The following is a 20,878-nucleotide window of genomic DNA, read 5'->3' as shown; positions in this document are numbered from 1 at the left end:
TTTTCTTCTTCCAAAGTGCTTCATTTCTGCAAGATGTTCCCTCCTGAGCTGAGTCGTGCTGAATTTCAAGAAGAAAACAAACAGTGAAAAAGCCCATTTGCATGATGATTATACTTTTAGCAGGAGTGACCTCTGAGTATCCATATTCTCCCATGGACAAACAGAGAAAGCTATGTACTGTGTCACATGTCTTACTTGACTGCTTAACATCATGTTGACCATATGGAGAAATGTTACTGAGTGGTCTGAGGAACCGTTTGGTACAATCTGGCTTATAGAATGGAGGAAGAAGAGCCAACTCATGACAAGCCAGCTGCCCCATTCTGGGGCAAGAATCCTGGCTTCAATAGGAAGGGCTGAAGACCTAAGGCAACATCCAACCCACAGATACTCTCTGGGTCCAAATACAGAACTTCAGGTGCAATCTTCAGTATCTGTCTTAAACAGAAACAGGAAATCAGTAAGGGAAGTTGCATTTCGCACAAATTAGCATGAACTAAGTTCAGTTTTGCTTGCACTCGCTTCGGGCAGCATGGTTCTTACCTGGTAAAGCTCTGGAGCTGAATAGTTACAGCTACAAGGCAATGCTATCCCTCTGCTTTCTGGTTGCCACAGTAGCCCACATCTGGATATTGAAGTAGCCCTGGGCAGTCACCTCTCACGTGAGTTTAAGTGATCAAAGTGTGCTCAGGAAACAGAGACATCATACATAGGTGGCTGGATGTGGAAATTTGAGCATCAGGCAAAAGAAGTTGCATCCAAACAGGTTTTAGGTGAAGCTGCATGAGGTGGGTGCAGCGCGTGTAAGTCACCAGAAGGGAAGCAGTACTGACCTCTCCATCCTGGGAGCTGTGAGAACCACTGGGGCTCTTTCTTCGCTGCTTGCCAGACCCTCGTGTGACCCACCTCATCTTGACGGGAAAAAACACACATAACACTGAGCTTTTTTACTGGAACCATTCTCTGAAGGAGCTTTCTGAGGGCCTGATGGGATCCAAGTTGAAGGAGGGAAGATTTAGGTTGGATGTTAGGGGGAAGTTCTTTACTAGGAGAGTGGTTAGGCCCTGGAACGGGCTGCCCAGGGAGGTTGTGGATGCCCCGTCCTTGGACGTGTTTAAGGCCAGGTTGGACGGGGTCCTGGGCAACCTGATCTGAATGTGTATGTTTGGTGGCCCTGCTAGGCAGGGGGGTTGGAGCTACATGATCCTTGAGGTCCCTTCCAACCCGGGTGATTCTGTGATTCTGTGTGATTCTGTGATGGGTGCTGGAGGCACTGCAGTGACAAAATGTGCGGGCCTATCCACTGCTTGTCCACCAGCAGTGAGGCTGGCTTAAACTGCTCTAGAGACTTCAGTGCAGGAGGCACTGCAAGATCTGACTCAGATTCCTTTATGTATGTGCACGAGGGCTACAATCTGTTGCTACTGGAATTCATTTCATAAGTAAGTACCTATGCACAGAGATTAAAGATGCGCACATGAAAGCAAAATTCACTGACGAGTCGCATGTGCTGTGAGGCTACGCTTGAAAGCACATAGGCTTGTCTGATGTTATCCCACCTTAGGAAGGGCAGATTTCAAGCCGTGCACAGTCTCTACTGAGGATACAGGAAATCTCATCCATTTTTTCCACTTGAAGCAAAACATCTCTCCCCACAGAGGGAAATGTTACTGTCGCCCTGTATGATTTAGACTTTTAGAGGAAGCTGACAGACAGAAAGTCATGGTGAAGCAGAAAAACTGATTCCAACACAAACAAGCCTAAGCTTCACAAAATAGGCTGTAGTTTTAACAGCCAGCTTAGGAGAAGACTAAGGCAGAGGCCCTTAATGAAAACTACCTTCTTTTCAGGCCAAAAATTTTAGAGCACCTCTTTTCAAGCAGATCAGATATATTAAAAGTAAAAGAAATTTTCCACACATGTTCTATAAAGCCAAGACTAAAAAATTATGGTGAAAGTGATAAGCCCATAGAATTTATTGTTTCTTGTATGGTTTTGACAGCCTGCCAACAGAATGGTGCTGCTATATGGAGAGTAGAAGAAATGACATTTTCTTTGCTTTAGATTGTTATAAAATTTTCAGTGCTTTACAAGCCCCCAGATGGTTTTTATGACCCCTGTGGGGTTGCAACGTATTGACTGAGGAACACTGATTTATACAGCAAAATCCACTCTCATTGTTGGTAAAAATTACTGCTTTGTATGTGTGTATATACAGTGGCTGAATATAAATTAAAGCCCAACAAATAATGAGATCTGAGGCAAGGTCCACCACCTGGTGGTACATTAACTTGGATGAAATTTCCTTAATTTTACACAGGTGTAAATAAATGGGATATTTGGCCCTATATCTCTTAGGTGAGCACTGGATTGAGGACTAGAAAGTTTGTACTCTGTTTCACCCTGCAAACACAGCAGATTGCTGGCTGCTTTTACTGGTGGCAGCAATAGGGAAACATTTCCAATCAGCAATTCTCCTGTTTATTTATCGGCTTTCACTGTGTTCATCTGAAGTGACTTAACTGAAAAGGATCGGTGACTTGGGTTGTACTGAGCCTGCAATGAAAACACTCCAGCAAGTGACCCTAACACCTTGAGAGGAGCAATCCTGGAATGTTCTGCATCTGTTCTAGAAACATCTGGAATGAACAGCAAATTCAGCTTTTATTTCATTTTGGGCAGACCACTGGGTTCATCTGTATTTCATGTAATCTGTAGAGTATAAGACAACTTTTATGGAATGGTGGCTTCCTGAAATGTGTTGAAACCCAGTGGTGGACAATGAAGAGCTCATGCCCGGGCACGGCTAACCCTGCATCTCTGCTCTTGCCCATCAAGCTGGTGCACAGGGCTGGAGCTTGGGGTGGCAGACAGCTCTCCTCTGAGCCCCTCCTGAGACCACCAGGGAGGAAATGCCGCTGTACCTGGTGCTGCATGCCAACAACTGACTACTTGCTCATGAAGTGCAGTAGGTGGTCGCTCAGGACTTCAATGTTAACTCCCACAAAGACAGGAGCTGTGCCTGTGTTCCCAGTGGAGTTCTTCAGCAACCATGGTTGAGGCTTTTCTGGAACAAAGCAGGGCTCTTAAACTCTCATATTGATGCTTTCCTACTTTGCATTAAAGAATTAAAAATGCATTTGATCAGATAGAAGGAAAGGAAGAGCACGACACCAGAGCTTCACATTTAAGTCATTCCTTTGAGAGGGTGGAGACTGCAGTTCCACTCCTGCTTGCAAAGGCAGACTGCTTTTGTACTTTGCATTAATCAGACAGTGAATAAAATGCATGAACAATCCTTCGGCTGGGCAGAAAATTTAGCTAAGGACCTTGTCCTCAGCAACTTGCTTACTCCTTTGCATTGCAGTGCCTCAGTTGCTTCTCAGAGCTGGAACTGAGACTGCGTCCCTTGGCTCTGTGCTGCTGAGAGCAGAACTGCTGCACTCAACTTTCTTGCTGTTTGAAACAGGCAGCTTATAAAATCTTCAGCTCACAAACTTTCTCTGGCAAGGCATGCACTTAGCTACTGGCTCCTCCAGCTCCTGCTCTGCTGAAGCCTTTTGACACTGTGATGCTAAGAAAGGGCAGTGAGCAGCTTCCAGATTACCTTGGATTTGCGTGGATTTGGGACTAAGCCCCATCAGCAAAGCTCCTGCGTAAGCTTTTGCACACTGTTTCAGTTGTAGGACCCAAGTGACCAGAGCTGGCAAACTTTTATTGTTGGTTCAACTATTTCTGCTCACTTGGACTGCTGTATAAAGAACAGGCAGCAGAACAGCCCCAGACCTGAGCAGGCAGCAAAGCAGGCTTGGCAGAGGGAAAAAGGCCAGGGCAAGCCAGGAGGCTCGGGGGAGGCGAGGCAGTGGAAGGAGCCTGGAGCACAAACAAAGCAAATGGCAGCCGTGAAGCCGTCTGCAGATGAGGCAGGACCACTTCCCAAGGCTGAGAGAGGCTGAGCACGACAGCAGGGTCAGCAGAGGGGGACGGTGTGAATGAACGCTGCTTTTTTTTGTTTTGTTTTGTTTTGGCTGAAATCTGCCTGTTACTCAAAGTGGGGAATGCTACAGTTTGCTATTGTAAATATCCTATTCTGAGACATGGGCTCTCTGGGCATTCGGCCAAAGGACGCAAGATCTCATCTGAAACTCTTCAGCTCTGTGAAAACCCAGTACTGCCATGTCAAACCCAAATTACCTCCTCATGGTGTGGGCAGGATGCAGCGCCTAAACTCCTCTGACATGCATTTCCAAGAGATGAATTGCAGCTCACCCTGTGGCCCATCATTTACTATCTACATGAAAGCAGCAGGAGATGATTAGAGCAGGGAACTGCCCTGCTTTTGCTATATATAGACCCCTGCCTGCTCAGCCTGTAACATTTTGCTGTTTGGTTGTAAATAATAACCTAAGAGCAGGAATAAAATGAAAATTGAACTGAAAAAATTGATGGTAAAAAAGCAGACAAAAAAGGAAAAAAAAAAGCACAACACAAACAAAACACAAAAAAACAACACACAGGTCCAGAGCACACCGCATATGAGCTGTCTGCTTGAAAGCAGAAGGCAGTACTCACAGGGTGCATCCCACTGCCTGTCCTACTGCTTGCAGCAGCAGAGCGCTGTGGGGCTGCAGCCTTTGCAGCCCGCTGGCAGAAACCAAATCTGTGCCTCCTGGCATGCTCCTTCTGCTCAGCGCCTGCCCATGCGAGCTGGCATGAGGGTTTCCAGGGCTTCCAGCACTACACCTAAAGGAATTCTCACATTTATATTTCAAAGAGTGCTGGGAGGCCACACATACTTCTTTTACACGTATATATTTTAATCTATTCCAATTTGTTCCTCTTATGAATCATCGTATCATCATGAGCCATAATCGGGGCATATTAGCTTGAACGCTACACAGGACATGCTGTAGTGAAAAATACAATATGCATTTGCCTTGAATATTGGGTACCTGGGTGCCCTGCAGCAATAAATACATTTTCTAACAAAGGCCTTAGGAGGTAAAGTCAACTTATTCCCATTTTACAGAAGAACAGTGGAGGTAAAGTGCTCAGTCAATAGTTATTCAGGAATTTGGGGGCATCTACCCCAGATTTCAAAACGATTGCTTACTCAGGAGGCCAGTTTCTTCTCAAACCAGATGGAAAAGCAACACATAAAGGAAAAAGAACAAAGAATGGGGCATTTTGTTTTATTGCCAATGAGGAGTAAAAGAACAAAGCCATTAACAAAGCACTTTCCCATGTGATTCAAATTAGGGCAGCCATAATGGTTGAAGACAATTGTGTTTCTTTCTTTTCAGTGATATTTTACAATTTGGGAAAGTTTTTGTTGTTGTTTTGCCGTTCAACATAAATAAGTGAAGTTTGGTGCTACCACAGAAATTCAATGCTCTCAGAAATTCAGAATGCTCCTGGTACAGAAAACGAGATGGCTAAATCTTGGCCACATCAGAACAGATTTTTCTGTGCTGGGAAATAATCTCTCTACGGTTTGGATGGAGGAAGTGCTCCCGAACAAATGAAAAATGAATTGCAAAACCCATTAAGTTCAGTTTTTTTCATGAGTAAGGAATGAGTGAAAACAAACCAACAAATCCTTTTGGCTATGAAGCAGAAAGGAGGCATAAAACATTAGTTGGGCTTTTTGCCATAACCTACTGAGAGAGCTATGTTCTCAATGAATTTTTGGTCATGCTCTTCAGGAAATACACAATACATAGTTTACTCAAGATAACTTAATGATAACAGCTCGAGGCTGGTTTTGGTTTTGGTTACTTGCTGTAGGTTTCTTTCCTACTAACTGATTCCCCTGGAAACCTGGCCTTGGCTCTGCATTCTGCCACAGCCAGTTTTTTTCAGATTTTGGTTTCTTTAGTTCATTCAGATGCAAAACAGATAAAGAGGTTGTAGGGAATATTAAAAACAAACAAACAAACAAACAACAGAACTCACACACAAGAATTTCTCATCTGACATTTCACTATTTTAGGGCTTCCTCTGTCTGAAAATTAAAAAAAAATTTTTTTTTTTAAACCTGTTTTTGTAAAACAAGTGTTTGCAAAAATATGCTTTCCTGCCAGCTCAAACATGCTTTCTGATGAGCCATTTTTCTGGGACTATGCAGATGTTTTCCTTCTCCTGTGTCTTAATACAGTGTGTTGTCTTCTCCGACAGTGCTTAGCTCGGAGTCTGAATTAGTTTGGCATGCACTGGGTTGAACAGAATTTTCATTAGTTCTGGTCCATACACCGAATTCTGGGATGCATTTGCCTTATTTGTGTGCAGGAGTAAACCAACGCATCTAGAAGGGACTTTTATTGTGATAAATAAAGGGAAGTTGTAGAGGCGGGGTGGTTTGGGCTATTTCCTGTATTTTACTGATAGGGAAACAATAAAAAGCTAATATTCTCTTGAGGTTCACAGACTAAGACTCCAGACATTTGTCTTTTTATTTTGTCTTTATTTTCCTCTCTTTTAAGTTTATTTCAGGGCTAACAAGTACACTAAGGATAAGGTCTAAACATACATTCAGCCCAAGAATGTTAAATCGATTAAAAAGACTACTCTTTCAAAGTCTGCAGAGATGAACAAAGTTCAGGGTTTGAATTTCCGACCACTTGGATGAAACAGACTACCACCAATGTGTTCCAAGAGAGCTACTGCTCAGTCAATAGCAAAGATATCCAAAATAGCAAGTTAGGAGTTTAGAAGAGAAATGCTATGGCTGTGATCCTCCTAAGGTTCAAAGTGCTGTCTGAAATACTTGGCAAGTGCAGCCTGGACTTGCTTACTGCTCAACTAAGTACAAGGCCCAGAGCACGCAGCTGTAGCATGGTGGAAATGTGCCCCACTCCTGCCTGCTTGCCGTGACCTCCTCACTCCCTGGTACATCCTGGTAACCACAACAGCTCATCCCCAAAAGTGAGTCCTCCAGCTTTGTACAGGAACGTGCTTCCCCATCTTAAGAGAGCCAGACCTCACACCATAGCTAAACCTCAGCATCACACATGAGCCTGCCTTTTCCCAAAACAAGGACTAATTTCTATGTTTGACATGCTGGAGTGATATTCACAGGAGATCTTTCTTTGCTTGTTTTGCCAAAATGATGTGGAAGATGTCAGATCATGCGGTCCTAGGCTGCAAGTAAAGGCTTATTGACTTTCAACTAATTAACAAACTTCAGGTCTTACTTTGAAAAGTCCTCTTATTTCATTCCAAGATATTTCATATTATCTTTCCAGTCTCTTTATTTTCCTGCCTATGCTTATATTCTAATCCCACTAACAATCTTCAGCTTCTGTTTCTGCCACATTTTAAATGACCTCTCTCTGTCTCTAGGGCTCAGCAGTTAAGCGCTTGGTTCTGATTAAGGTGAACTTTGTTACGTGTATATGAATGTATACACATTTCTATTTCTCTATATAAAGCACCTATCACCACTACAGCTGCCTAAAAGGAAGTTGTAGCGAAGTGAGAATCAGCCTCTTCTTCCAGACAACAGCAACAGGACAAGAAGTAATGGCCCTAAGTTGTGCTAGAGGAGGCTTGGGTGGATATTTGGAAAAAAAGATGATGATGCATTGGCACAGGCTGCCCAGGGAGATGGGGGAGTCACTGTCCTTGGAGGTGTTTAAGGAAAGGGTAGATGTAGCATTTAGGGACATGGTTTAGTGGGCAGTTTTGGTGGTAGGAGGACAGTTGGATTAGATGATCTTAGATGTCTTTTTCCAACCTGAATGATTGTATAATTCTATGACAGCATTCTTTGGAGTGATCCCTTCTCCTGTTTCCCCAGCCACCACCTCTGTTTGGGGTTCTGGATGTAGTACCTCAGTTTTTGCAGACCTTTTGCACTCCAGCACTAGCTTCTTGCAGGACTGGGATGCTGGTCTGCTTGTAGGGCTTAGTTTAGCTTCTATTGCCTATATTTTAGTCCAGAAACCCCTTGTGTCACTTTGTGCTGCAATAACAGTAATTATGCGTTTAATTGGTTTGATGCTTTAAGAATTAGGCAGTAATTAAGACATATTGCTCTAATTTGAGAGATGATGAAGAAAGTCCTTTCCCATGCTCCCTTCTTACAGCTGGAACTGAGGCTGGCTGTTTGTGAAGCTGTACAAGGCAGAAGTAAACGGAGAGTTCACAGCTCAAACCCATCTGTTCTGACAGAATTTTTTTTAATAAAGCAAGGCTAAATTGTACATTAATGCCTTCATGCTCTGAGGTACAACAGCAGTCTGCTCTGGAGAACTGGCTGACAGTATGTAGCTAAAAACAAAAGGAAGAAAGACGAGGACAAATCTAATTGTCTGGGATTCAGTTGCTACTGTGCATTAGGACTGAAGTGTCAGCTACCCACTATAGGCCTACAGGAACTGCTTCGTGTATTTTCGATTCATGGTGAACATGAGTAAAAATATATACAAAACTATAAAGTTTGCTGTTGTTGGTAAAAGGCAAAGCCCACATTCAAACAACACTCTGTGGGTTAAGTAGAGGGTGGAAATAACAGTCAAGAATCTCTCTGAGATGAGCATTTTAGATACTTCTATAGTAGAAGAGCTGACTGAAGCTTAGGCATGCTATGTCTGGTCAGGTGGGCTCCCACAAGGGATGATGCCAAAGGACAAGGCAGGGAGGGGACAGACAGGATGCCCACAGCTCCTGACCTCTGCAGGGCCGCCCCACAGGACGTGGGCACTGCTGACAGCCACAGCCTGTGCTTCTGCCCTGTGGTCAGCCTTCACCACAACTTCCCCTCTCAGGCTCATCATGACAGCACAAGGTCATGCCCTGGCTTCTTCAGATGGGCTGTGATCGCTCGTAGCTTTGGTATTTGTCTATCTCCAGGCTGTGTTCACTGTCTGCGTTTTCTGACCACAGATAAGGTGGCAGGCGTGTGGGCTGGCCTAAAAAACCTCAGCTCTGCAGCAAAGTCTCCTTCTTGGGGTCTTCCTTGGGTCAGCATCTTTCTGGCCTAAACACACACAGGCCAGCAGACCGGTAAGGAAAGTGACCCTGTAACTGAGACAGGACACAAGGAACCAGAAGTTGTCTCATGTCACCTCATTGCAAAGAAAAACAAACAACATGGCTTTGGCTTTTCTCATGCTGGGCAGACAGCTCTGCCTCCCAGTGTCATGACAGCCCCTACAAGAGAGGACATGCATCACTTCCCAAGCTCAGTCTGTGCCCAGCGATGCAAAAACTTCCCCCAGACACACAAAAGGTTTTGTTTGCTGTTTTTAAGTGGGATAAGAGGATCTATATTTTATTTTCGGCTTTTGTTTTGTTCTTCTCCTGGCATTCCTTTGCCCATTTTTGCCAGTAAGGATTCTGCTGTCTGTTCCCCAGCCGTGCCATGCGTGCCTGGTGGATGAGCTTTTGCATTAGAAATCCAGTATGCTGGCAGCAGTGCTTCCCAGCTCTGGTGTACTCTACCTGATGGGCTGGACAATGCTTCGGTGCCTGGTGCTGCATCCCTGTGTCTGCCTTTGGAATGGCAGTGCTCAGGAAATCTGTCTGTGCTCCAGGAGAACAGACCTCCACAGATACACATCTGATTTTAGCTTGTCTCAGTTAGCTGCCCAACGATGATAAGCACACGGATTAGGATTCCTAACTACCAATTCCTGGACAGTTGACAACAAGAGCTGGATCTCTTTAGTGGAATGTGAATGTGTTTCCCTCTAGCCACAGTGCCTTGAAGCAGCCAACCCATACAATTCATTTGGTGCATTGTGCAGTTCAGAAGTCACGGAGGACCATGTCAAATGTTCACCCAGCTCAAAAATGACTGCAGTTGAGTTTCTCTATTGAGGATTCTTGTAATTACACACTGTGACAGAAGGGGCAAAAGGCGCATGAAGCAATGCAAGGCGTGTGTATTAGTACTGGCTTTATGTTATCAGGACTCGTGTCCTACAGTATCAGAGGGAGCTATTTTGTCAGTCTGCCTATTATCAGGAAGGTAATCCTGATAGCAGTGAGCTGCATGAAGTGACTTCAACGTTTCCCACTTGGTTCTTACGCTAGTCCAAAGGTGGTGGTAACCTCGCCCGCACTGAGCAATCATTTGTGCTGAATAATGGCATATACCAAAAAACTGTCTTTTAGTAACTTGTAAGTAAAGGCCAGGAATTAAGCTCAAAGTAGCTTTGAGACTGCTCCACGCGCAAGCCTCTCTTATCCATCCATTTTTTCTAAGAATACTTCCAAATCTCTGAGCTTCCAGGGAAGCTGTTTCTCACTGCCACCACTGGCCAGCACAGTCCTCAGAGGTGTCCTGGGCTCAGCTTTCTGAGGCTGGTTATTTCTCTTCCAGGCAGAGCTCCTGGTAGCTTGCACAGCTTATTGCAATAAATCTTCACCTACACGATTTTTATAAGTGTTTTTCACATCAAGTGTTGAGCAATTGAACATTACATCATTTGTCCTGCATGTTCACTGTCATCAAGAACAGAAAATTTTCTATTGGATATTATTTCCTTTCAGATTGAAAACATATATATATATATAAATATAAATATATATATATATACTAAGCCTGAGATTCTCCAACACTACCAGTCTGGCCCCAGCCTCTAGCAGTTGTGGAGGATCAGTGCCAGGCAGCCAGCAAGTGACAGTTCTCCCCCACCTTTCAGAAGTGGCTCCTTCACACCAGAAGAGTGATGCAGAAGGACTGTATTCCAGCTCAGCTAGAGCCCAGTTTGCACAGGAATAGTTACCCAAGGAATAAGGGCAGATAATCAGAGCTTAGTGTCCATGCTCTGCCTTCACAATGAACGGAACACGTGAGCACAAACTATTACGGGTCTCTTTTTGTAATTGCTAGGAGTGACTCATCCTGAAAAGGCTACAATTAAACAGTTCAAGGTGAATTACATCTCCAGTAATAACCATAAGGCTTTCAGGACTAGATTTTCAAGTTATTTGTTTGCATATGTGCCTGCACAAACTGTGCACACCACGTCTCTTGGCACTAACACACCAACTGTGAGCACGGAGCTGGCATCTGTGCATACCCATGGCCAGCTAGATCCCAGACTAGGCTTGGCCTGGCCACCCAGTTTGGCACACCAATCCCTCACAGCAGCTGGCTCCCACTTTCATTAAGTTGTTTTCAAAACAGTGCTGATAATAGAGCAGCAGAGGCTAAAAGTCACTTCCAAGTAATGTAGACAAGACTGAGCTCACGCATCATGCAAGCAGTGCCAGCAGCTCCCTTGATTTTGCATTTATCTTTCCTAAACACACTGCATTCAGTAATTCACATCTCACATTTTGGGTTAACACACCTCAAGCTTGATCTCACCTCAGATTAAAGCCTGTTTTCTTGTCTGCAACCCTCTTGCCAAGTATCCTTTCACATATTATTATCAACATCTACTCTTGGGTCAAGCTATCTCGTGATGTGACTGGCTGCCCCTGCAACCAGCGCTGGTGAAGTGGGGAAACAAATATGGCAGATGCTTGTGCTCCAGCCCCAGCCCCATGCTGCAGGGCAGCTCTCGGTGCTCATTCCCCAGCTTCCCTTCAGCCCTTGTTTCTGGGACATGGAGAACCGCCACTGATGGCAAATGGGATGATCAAGATGAAATACCATTTTCCTCTTACATCTCTTTAATAATCACGGTAAGAAATTTTCTCAAACAAAATAAAGCAAATCCCAGTGTCCTTAGGCTCTTTGGCCATTTGGTACCCATTTAATCTAGACCCTCTTAGCTCTGGCAGTTTTAACATATTTTTGCTGTATTTTGCTATCCTTAAGCAGTCATTTCAATACTGGGCACTGTAAGATACATCTTGACAGCAACATCTCTATTCACACTTCTTCAATATGCCCTTGATAAATCATCTAGTATATTTTCAACTCCTTTTCTGGATTGGCATTCAGACTTTCACTTGGTATTTCTGGAGTGTTATCAGCTGTCTCCTATTCTTGGTGAATACTTAGCGAAGGTTCTTGAAAATAATCTCAAACACCTACTGCTCTGCTCCTAGGGCTGTTCATGTTTTCCATAGATGCCTCATGTAGACCACTAGAGCACTACCACTGTGGTCACCCCTTGTGATACTGGTATCTCAGTTTGCTAAATGCTGCATGAGATTAGAGATACACGTAGAAAAGACAATGCAGAGGGATGGGAGATAAGTTGCAAAATAAAAAGAGTGGATAAGGAACTGAGGCACAGTTGGCTTTCAACCGAGTATGCAGTGCATATTCCATATGAACATAAAAGAACAAGGATGCGGCATTTTGCAGTTCTTAAATCTGTTAAAGAAGAAAAGAATTCTGGATTATTAACAATGACTGGTTTCACAGTTCAGCAGGAATAAAAAATTTTCCCATGGCTAAATATTCAGTTAGCTATTTGGGGAGCTGGGCTTAGTCCCTGACCTGCCAACAACCTTTCAGCACAACCTTTCAAAAGCCCCTTTTTTGCTTTGCTGTACCTCTCAAATTTGGTTTTCTCTACCTCTGTAAAATGGGTAAATGCCATTTCATTTCTGCAGCGCCAGACAGCAGAAGTTTGGAGCAGGGAGGTGCTCGGATAGCACAGAGCCTTAAAAGAGTTGCTCCTTTCAAGTTGACTGTCGCCCATCTTGCTGAGGATTTTTGATGTGTATGTAACAGAAGGTAGCTAGCAAAATGAAGCAATTAGATCTGTGACATTTTCAGCTGCCTAATGAGTTTCACTTCTGCTTGTCACACAAGTATTTTGGAATTGGAGCTTGTGTTACCAGTTTTCAATATTTTACGCTTTTTCAGGCTGCAATTCAACAGCTGTCTCAATATTGCAGTCAGAGCCAACATATTCCATATAGATTTTCCTCAATATGTTGTCATCTCGTAAAAACCTTTGCCATGCTGTTTCGCTATTCATGGCTTGATCATGGCCGTTTTCACTATAAATCTGGCACTTGAATCCTTTTCCTACAAGTATGTGAACTGAGGTTTAATGTCAATGAGTGCAATTTCTCCAAAAGCTCAGCTTTCTGCCCCAGCTCTTTTCCCCCACCCTTTCAGGCTGCACATTGTGAGCCTGCTAGTCAGTTCTGTACACAAAATACCACAAATCTCATGCAGAATACTACACTTTCCAACCATTCACGGTTGTGCTCTATTCTGCTCTGCTTTCTAGGGACAAGAAGGTATTATATTTAATACCCATGTTATTGCAAGGCTTTCTGCGGCCCAGCCCCTCTTCGGGCTGCTGACAAAAATCTCTCCTTATAATCAAAGCTCTGTGTGCAGTTACTGTATTATTCCCTGCAAAATATCTTCCTGCATTCAGGTTAAGCCCCTTTTTTTTTTTTTCCTTTACCTGAACCACTGAATGCTTCTGCTGGAGATCTACGTGGTGAAAGAGCCCTTCCCTTCCACCCTTTGGCATGCTTAGAGCTGTATTAATCTCTCACTTCTGTTCTCAGTCCTGCCTACATAACAAGCCCTCATGCCAAAGTACGCAGGAATCTTGCTTCATGCAATGAGCAATTATAACAATCGCCTGTATTGATTTTAGGATTAAACTGACAGTAACTTTACCCCCTATATACAGATGAATATTCTTTGCTGCTATATATTCCTGCTAATTTGCATATCCCACCACTCATGGGCAGGAGTCTCTGTGGCAGTCCACCTCTGCATGGAGGTGGAACACTCCTACCAGTGACTGCACCCCAATGGCTTTAAGTTGTCCTCTGGACTATGTTTTTTCTCTACTTGGAACACCAACTTTTTAGAGAATGTTGTATTTAGGAAGATGGAAAGCACAATTTGTATTTTACATGCAATATTATAATAGTAATTGAAGGTATTTCTTGAAATGAACCTTATATGGTAACAAATGTTCATTTTTATTACTAGGCATGTTGTTTTTTTATCCACTGCATCCTTCATGCTACCTGAAAGTACGCAGGAACATCAGACTCTTCCAACTCAGTTATGCTATCATATTCTTTTGCCTTTTGAAAATACCCTATGCAACTTGTCAAAATCTGCAAGTTCAGAACTATTTGTGAATTTCAGAGCTATGTTTAGATCAGTCATTCACAGCTCAATGAGTATCATCTTTGTTTAGTAATTCAGACAACCTTCTTTCTTAATTCACCATATGTTACCAAAATCTGTGAGCAGTCCCTTGCCTCCTCTCACAGGTATCATGTCCATAAAAGCAATAACTACTTTGCATGCCTTACAGTTCTATATCCTACAAGAAATAATCTCCTTTGGCTCTTCTCTGAGCATCTCCCTAGTTCCTAGTGCCTCCCAGCCAAAAGGATAAACTCTGCCTCTCTCCTGTCCTGTCCCAAAGAACCAAACACCTCTAAACATCCAGCCTTGGTCAGCCCAGCCCAGCCTGGCCCACACAGCACAGTGGCTGCTGGCTGCAGCGCCTCACACCCACCTGCACACAGCTGAGCTGCTTTGGAGGTGCCCCCGCTCTTTCACATTACAGAAGGAGTTCAGAGGATCCAGACTTTAAACCAGACCATATTTGGAGATCTGGATACCACAGGGGCCCTGCCAGGCTCTGCACACTGTTGTCAATAAATCTGCCTGTGTGAGGATATCATACAAGGACACCAAGATCACCTACATCTGCTCATACAGACAGCACTCTACGCTTAGAGTCAACAGGACGTGATCACAATTCACTATTCTTCCTGCCTCTTGTCACTGCTGAAAAATATTATTTTCCAGCCTCAGCTTTATCCTTTCCCCCTGCACTGCGTCGTGTTTTGTCCCAGTTCCGCCATCGTTCTGCCTCCACACGCAGTACCACCACTGGTGCACCCTCCCATGCCCTCCACCCATGGCAGTCACTGGGTGAACACCACTGAGGGTCACCAGCTTTATTTCTGTTTCACAATAGCTAAACCAAGTCGCAGGGAGGTGAAGTGATTTGCTGGCGGCCATCGAGCAGTCTGTGATGGCACTGGGACAAGAAGCAAGGCCAATGAGACCTTGGTCTTTGCCCAGCCCAGCTGGAAGCAATGCCCGTCCTTCCAACACACCCGCACACAGGCACCGCACCTACTGCGCTGCAGGAAACGAGCACTGCCCTTCAGGGCGAAAAACCTTCACAGCCATTCTCAACCCTGGCAATTCCGTGATCAGGACTCTGCCTGGTCTGGGGCAATAGCTCAGCAAACTAATGCTGAACACAAATGTGTCATGCAGTGAGGGGACTCTGTCCTGGTGTTTGTCACACAGACAGAGCCAGCAAGCCATCTGCGGCTGCTCCTGCCTGCCCTACCTGCGGCAGCCTGAGCCTCGCACAGCCCTGCCTGGCAGGCTCCTTCTGCCCTCTGCGGCTGGGCAGCGCTGAGCCCAGCCTGGCACGGAGAGCCGGCAGCCATCCACACAGACCACATCAAGCAAGGCTCTGCCACACACAGCAAGGGGTTAAATACCAGCGAGGGACTTCTCTGCAAGCCATGCAAAGGACTAAGAAAACGGAAATGAGCCCAAATTTAAACTGAAGGGCTTCATTCTTCTGCCAAGCCACTCGTCTCCCTAATCAACTGGGGCCTTGTTTCACAGCCGGCCCCAGAGGCTGCAGAACCGAGCGCAGGCACGGCCATGAGCGAGAGCCACAAAGGACGTCTCTTCTGTGGCACCTCCTCAGTGCTGCCTGAGCAGCACCTTCACGATGTGTACCTCAGTGTGCAGCGAGGGCCAGGCCTGCAGGGATGGGCAAGGAGCTTTCCCCCTGCTGTTCCCCCAAATGAAACCCATGACGAGGTTTCCAAGGCCGTGCAAGTGGGGCCGCTCGCTGCCAGTCCTGCAGCCCTGCTGCACTGCTGGCTCCTGGAGAGACGCTGCCTTCCCATCTTTGTGGCCTCATCTAGTCATGCTTTCAGTGATTTCTGATACATGCACTTTTATTTCAGGTTATAATGGAGTCAGGGGGAAAAACACCCACGTATACCAGAAAGCTGATTATTCTGGGAAACTTTGAAGTTCCCTTCTCTAGTGATATTCTTTGATGGTGCTATTAAATAAATAATGATTTTACATCTAAAGCTTATCTCATCGCACAAAATACGCCATTATCCTCAGCATAAAAACCTCCTGACTGTTAGTGTTAGCTACCACAAACATCAGCTGATGCTGGGGGTTAGGAGCACTCAAGGCCGACCTGCCCAGGCGCAGGGCAATGCCAGTTTTTAGCATTCCCCACTCGTGCATCACGTGTGCTGCAATGGGCAGAGGGGAAGGGGCTGGGCAATAGTAGGAAGGGGAGGCAGGCAAGAAGGAACCAGCAGATGTGAAAAAGAAACAGAATATGTGTCTTTTCATAAGGTTGTTCAGCCATGGCCTTGGGCACTTTTATGACAGTGGGAAGTAGGATGACATTTCTAGCACTATGCTGAATTTAAAATACTAATGAAAAAGATCAGAAATTACAGCAGGAGGAACTCATTAAGGGCTTCAGCAACAGTATGTGCACAAGTGGTTGCTGCACAAAGCAGGCCATCTAAAATAGTTTACTGTGACGTATTTACTTTGTGTGATAATGGCTTTGACTGCGGAGCTGGCAGAGTCAGGAATCCAGAAGTGCTCGGTACCTGTCCAGATCTGCCAGAGCTCCTGCTGTGGTCCCATCACTCGTACCCTCGTTGTCCCTCTGTCAGGCAGCTGGTCTGATGGCTTCTCCCTGGATTGGGGCAGAGCAGTCGGAACAGTCTGGCACAGCTGTACCGCACCAAGCTTTGGCACAGGGGTTGTGGACACCCACCCCAGCAAAGGCATCACCTGGCTCAATCAGAATGCAGCCCTACCAGCACTCACTCGAGGAGACCAGCGAGGAGGATAGGTGGGTACACAGTAGTGCTGCAGGTGAGTGTATAAAGCAAGCAGCACAACAACACTGGGCACTGAGAGGATGGAAAGAATGGGGCAGAAACACAGAAGCTGGAAAAAGACTCCCATGTTGTTCTTCCCTTTATCCACGCTTTTATGTCCTGATTTTTCTGAGATTTTTTTGTATGACAGATAAAAGCGAGAAATCTTCTCCATCCTTCCCACAGCTGCCAGATATTCTTCACACTTCAAGAACAGCATCCTCTCCTCCCTGTCCTTCACTCTCAGCTCCCACCTGCTCTCCCAAAGCCTCCCCCAGCCACTGCTCCTCTCAGCAGTCATGTAGAACCTTTTGTTAGAACTCTGCAACTTCATCACATGAAAAGATTGGAAGGAGATGCTGCCACAGGCTTCTGCACACAGAAGTGCCATCTCGAGCTCAGGAAGCCCCAAAGTGACAGATTACTGGAAGCTGGGAATCCGTCCTGGGGAGGACAGGCAACCTGTCTTCACTTCTCATGTGGTGGTGGGACTGACCCCCCTACCACCAGTGCAGTCACTGCTGTCGCTGATGCAGAGCAAGGTTATATGGCTTTTTTATTTCTTTCCCAAAACAAAAGCCTGGCTGCAGGAAGCAGAGAGAAGAATCCTGGTAAGTATTGACATCTAGCATGTGAAAACTGTTTAAAATCAAAGCTCAAGTACAGAGCTGTAAGGATGTTTGTTCAGGTGCCAGTAGGAAGGAAGATGCCACGGTTATGTTCCCTTGTGGCATGTGAGCGCTGTACAGGCACCAGGAGCAGCCAGCAGCTGTCACCAGCAATGAAGTGCATGGGGAAAGAGCATTTCACTGGAATCACAAGCCCCTTGCAAGGTTCTGGATCACTAACCTATGTAAACCTATCAGCTACCCCATCAAACCACCTCTGGCTGGCTGATTTCTTCCAGGTACCACTTTCAAAGAAAGTCTCCTCTGCCTGCAGTCCTGCTCATCAGAGCTTGGTGCAAGTTCCAGGTTTTGTGTGGTTCCACCGAAGGCAGCTATGAGGAGTTAAGAACAGCTTTCTGATCTGATGAAACCAGTTCAGGCCCCAGCATTTGTCAAAGCCTTAGCTTCCCTGTAATCCAGTTTCCTTTCACTTAACCCAGTCTAACTGAAGGCTGCCAAAAAAAGGATCAGTATATTTCTCTCATCATCAGACAGGTCTCCCAGGGTGGATGCAATTATGGTCTAACACAAGCCTAACCTACAGCACACAAAACACATGCTGCTTTGCACTGGATCAACACGATCCATGTCAGTACGTGGCTCAGTAGGACCCTGAGGCGACAGAAGGGAGAGGGCAGGAACGTGCACACGGGATGTGGAGAGGCCACCTCTGCTGGACGCAGCTTACATATGGATTAAGCATTTCAAGAACCCACACCCTCGGTTACACTGGAGTAAGGTTCCAGACCACTCACAGCCATTGTGGTTTGCAACGTCCCTCCAAGAGGCCACCCCACAGAGCACATCCTGCACACCCTGATCTCCAGCATTTCCTGGGGCTTCACCTCCTGATCACACTGCAACTCCTGAAGCGCTTACGGGAACATTTAGGAAGTCACCATGAACCACAGGAGTGCTTCCAGCCCAAAGCCAACTGGACGGCCTTGCTGCTCAGCAATCATTAGGTCTGCGGCAAGGCCACTGACATGGCACCACTGTCCCAGTCCAGTAAAACCTGCATGCACGTAGCTTTATGCAGGCTGCTTAAGGCTGAGCACAGCTCCAGAGTCCAGCATGAGAAAAATGTGTAATTTTTTGCTAGTTTAAGCTACCCTAAAACCACATCCATAAAACCATGACTGATCTGAAGCCACCATAAGACCATTTAAAAAGGCAAGTTACTGGAAGCTTAGGCTCCTCTTGCACTTATCATTCTGCCCGATGCCAGATATGCTTGAGAACTGTGCACACAAATTTTGGAAAACAGGAATAATTATAAACATTCTTCTCCTGAAAGCCTCTCCTTCTTAACTCTCAGGAGAAAACAACAAAACAAGAACAGACAAGCAGAGAAAACCAACAAAAGCCCACTACAAGTCTGTTTCTAACAATCTCTTCTTTCAAGCTTTTCCAGAAAACAAAAAGCTTGCAAGATTATACAGAAAAAAGAAAGAAAAAAGGAGATATTTTCAGTTGAAGAAGCAAAAATCTTGAATCATTTCTCAGAGTCTTCTAATGGAATCCAATAAACACATTACCAAATTACACTGTATATTTTATTAGGCTATGTTATCTTTGCGTGTATTACAGGCACAGCATGAAGAAAAACAATAAAAAATACTAACCTTCTTCATATAAATCAGCAGAGTTAGAAAACATCTAAATGAATAAACTACTTTTGACATGAACAAATGGCTACATTTCCATTTTTTGGCTGCCTGACTAAGAAAAGCTTAAAGAACCATAATTCTTATTTCTTAAGGGGAAGTTCTTTTATTTTTATAAGCTCAACAATCAATACTAAAGTATGAGCATGGGCACTTTCAATTTATGAACTGTATACTTTGAGCAACTTTAATAGTTTAATCGTATGCATGTTGTTCTAAGAGTGTTTATTTTTGTTGTACTGCATAGGAGTTGCTTAATGGAAAATACTGCATTAGCGCATAAAGGCTGATAAAGCAGCCATATATGTAGAAAAAAAAAGAGGAACAATTAATGTAAAAAAAATATATATATATACATATAGTGTTGATTTCTTGTAAGCAGAAGAGCACCATTAGCTCGAGAGAAGGCATAACTCCAAATAGGGAACTTGCACTGATTTCAGCCCTAGGCAGAAGAGCAGCAGAAGACATGAAGATCCTCTCCCTGGCTGGTACTAGGAGCAATAGGATTCTTTGTCCCTGGCAAGCATGTGGTCCACTGTTTTCTCCTTAAATAGCATGGCTCAGGGCTGAAAAGTTTTGATGTTTAGCTTAAATGTATTTTCTTAACCCAACTGAAGGAGTATGAGATCCAGCACATCCCCTCTAAGCCCCGCTGCAGCCCCTGCGTTTGGGCTAACAGTGGGTCTGCCAGTTTGCGTGAAGCTGGAGGCCAGCCAGAAGGGGTTGCATGTGTTGTTATAAGCTGACCTAGAAAGGACCTACCAACAACAACGCTTGTCTATAAAAACATAACTCCTATTCATCTTAGAGAATAAGGAGTGGACTTTTATGAGGCTAGCTGCAGGGTGAATCACTGCTGTCCATTATTCACAGCTGAAACACAATTTGACCTGCTGCTAGTTTTAGGGAAAGAATGACTTTTCCCATCAGGCCCACTTTCGCATCTGATGAGGATTGTCACCATGCATTTATCACGCAAAAAGCAGGCTCTCTCACTCTGATATTGATGTTAGGCGCCGATGGACTGCTGGTTCCCATGCAGATGATAACATTGCATTGTGCGACCTGCTGTAGGGAACCTGCTTTGGCAGGGGGGTTGGACTCGATCTCTGGAGGTCCCTTCCAACCCCTACAATTCTGTGATTCTGTGATTGGAGGGAATTTCAGTTTGTGTTAAATGGAAAGTGGCTCAGATTTGCATGTCTCTCCAGAAATGGCACGAGAATTATCTTGAGCATCAATATTGCTAATAACCTGAATGTGAAGGAAAAAACAAACACATGGCAACAAGGAGCCCATGTCACAAGATGAGTCCGACAACTGTGTAAAGACTGCACTCTGAAGGAGGAAAAAAGGACGCTTTGAAGAAAATGAAAATCAAACTTGTTCCCAGTGCCAAAAACAACCTCGCAGCCAACTTCTGGCAACTGTATTCTAATGAGGCCATGCATTGATTAGCAGCATGCAGAACATCTATACGCAGCCAACGAGGTGCTTTCTTGGACCACATACCTGCACAAAGGGTGCATGGCAGGGCAGGCAGACCCAGCGCTTCTGAGCTGCAGGAGACAGCCAGGGAGCAGGGCCAGGAGCAGGCTCTCAGCACAGGAGCACGGGGAGGGCGCTCTGTTGGACATGGGGATTTTTCTTCTGGTGTTTGATGCAGTCTGGACTTTGAGA

General features: G+C 45.0%; 1 protein-coding gene across 1 annotated transcript in view; it reads right to left on the bottom strand.

The window, feature by feature from the left end:
• FAM124B (family with sequence similarity 124 member B) overlaps window positions 1-20,878 on the bottom strand; it is a 67,403-nt gene that overhangs the window by 12,888 nt on the left and 33,637 nt on the right. The window lies entirely within an intron of this gene.

Source organism: Lagopus leucura, unplaced genomic scaffold (assembly GCF_019238085.1).
Source record: "Lagopus leucura isolate 7727_CA_CO unplaced genomic scaffold, USGS_WTPT01 Super-Scaffold_100021, whole genome shotgun sequence".
Lineage (NCBI taxonomy): Eukaryota > Metazoa > Chordata > Aves > Galliformes > Phasianidae > Lagopus > Lagopus leucura.
Note: the sequence above shows the minus strand (reverse complement) of the source record. Positions and strands in the feature narration are given on the sequence as shown.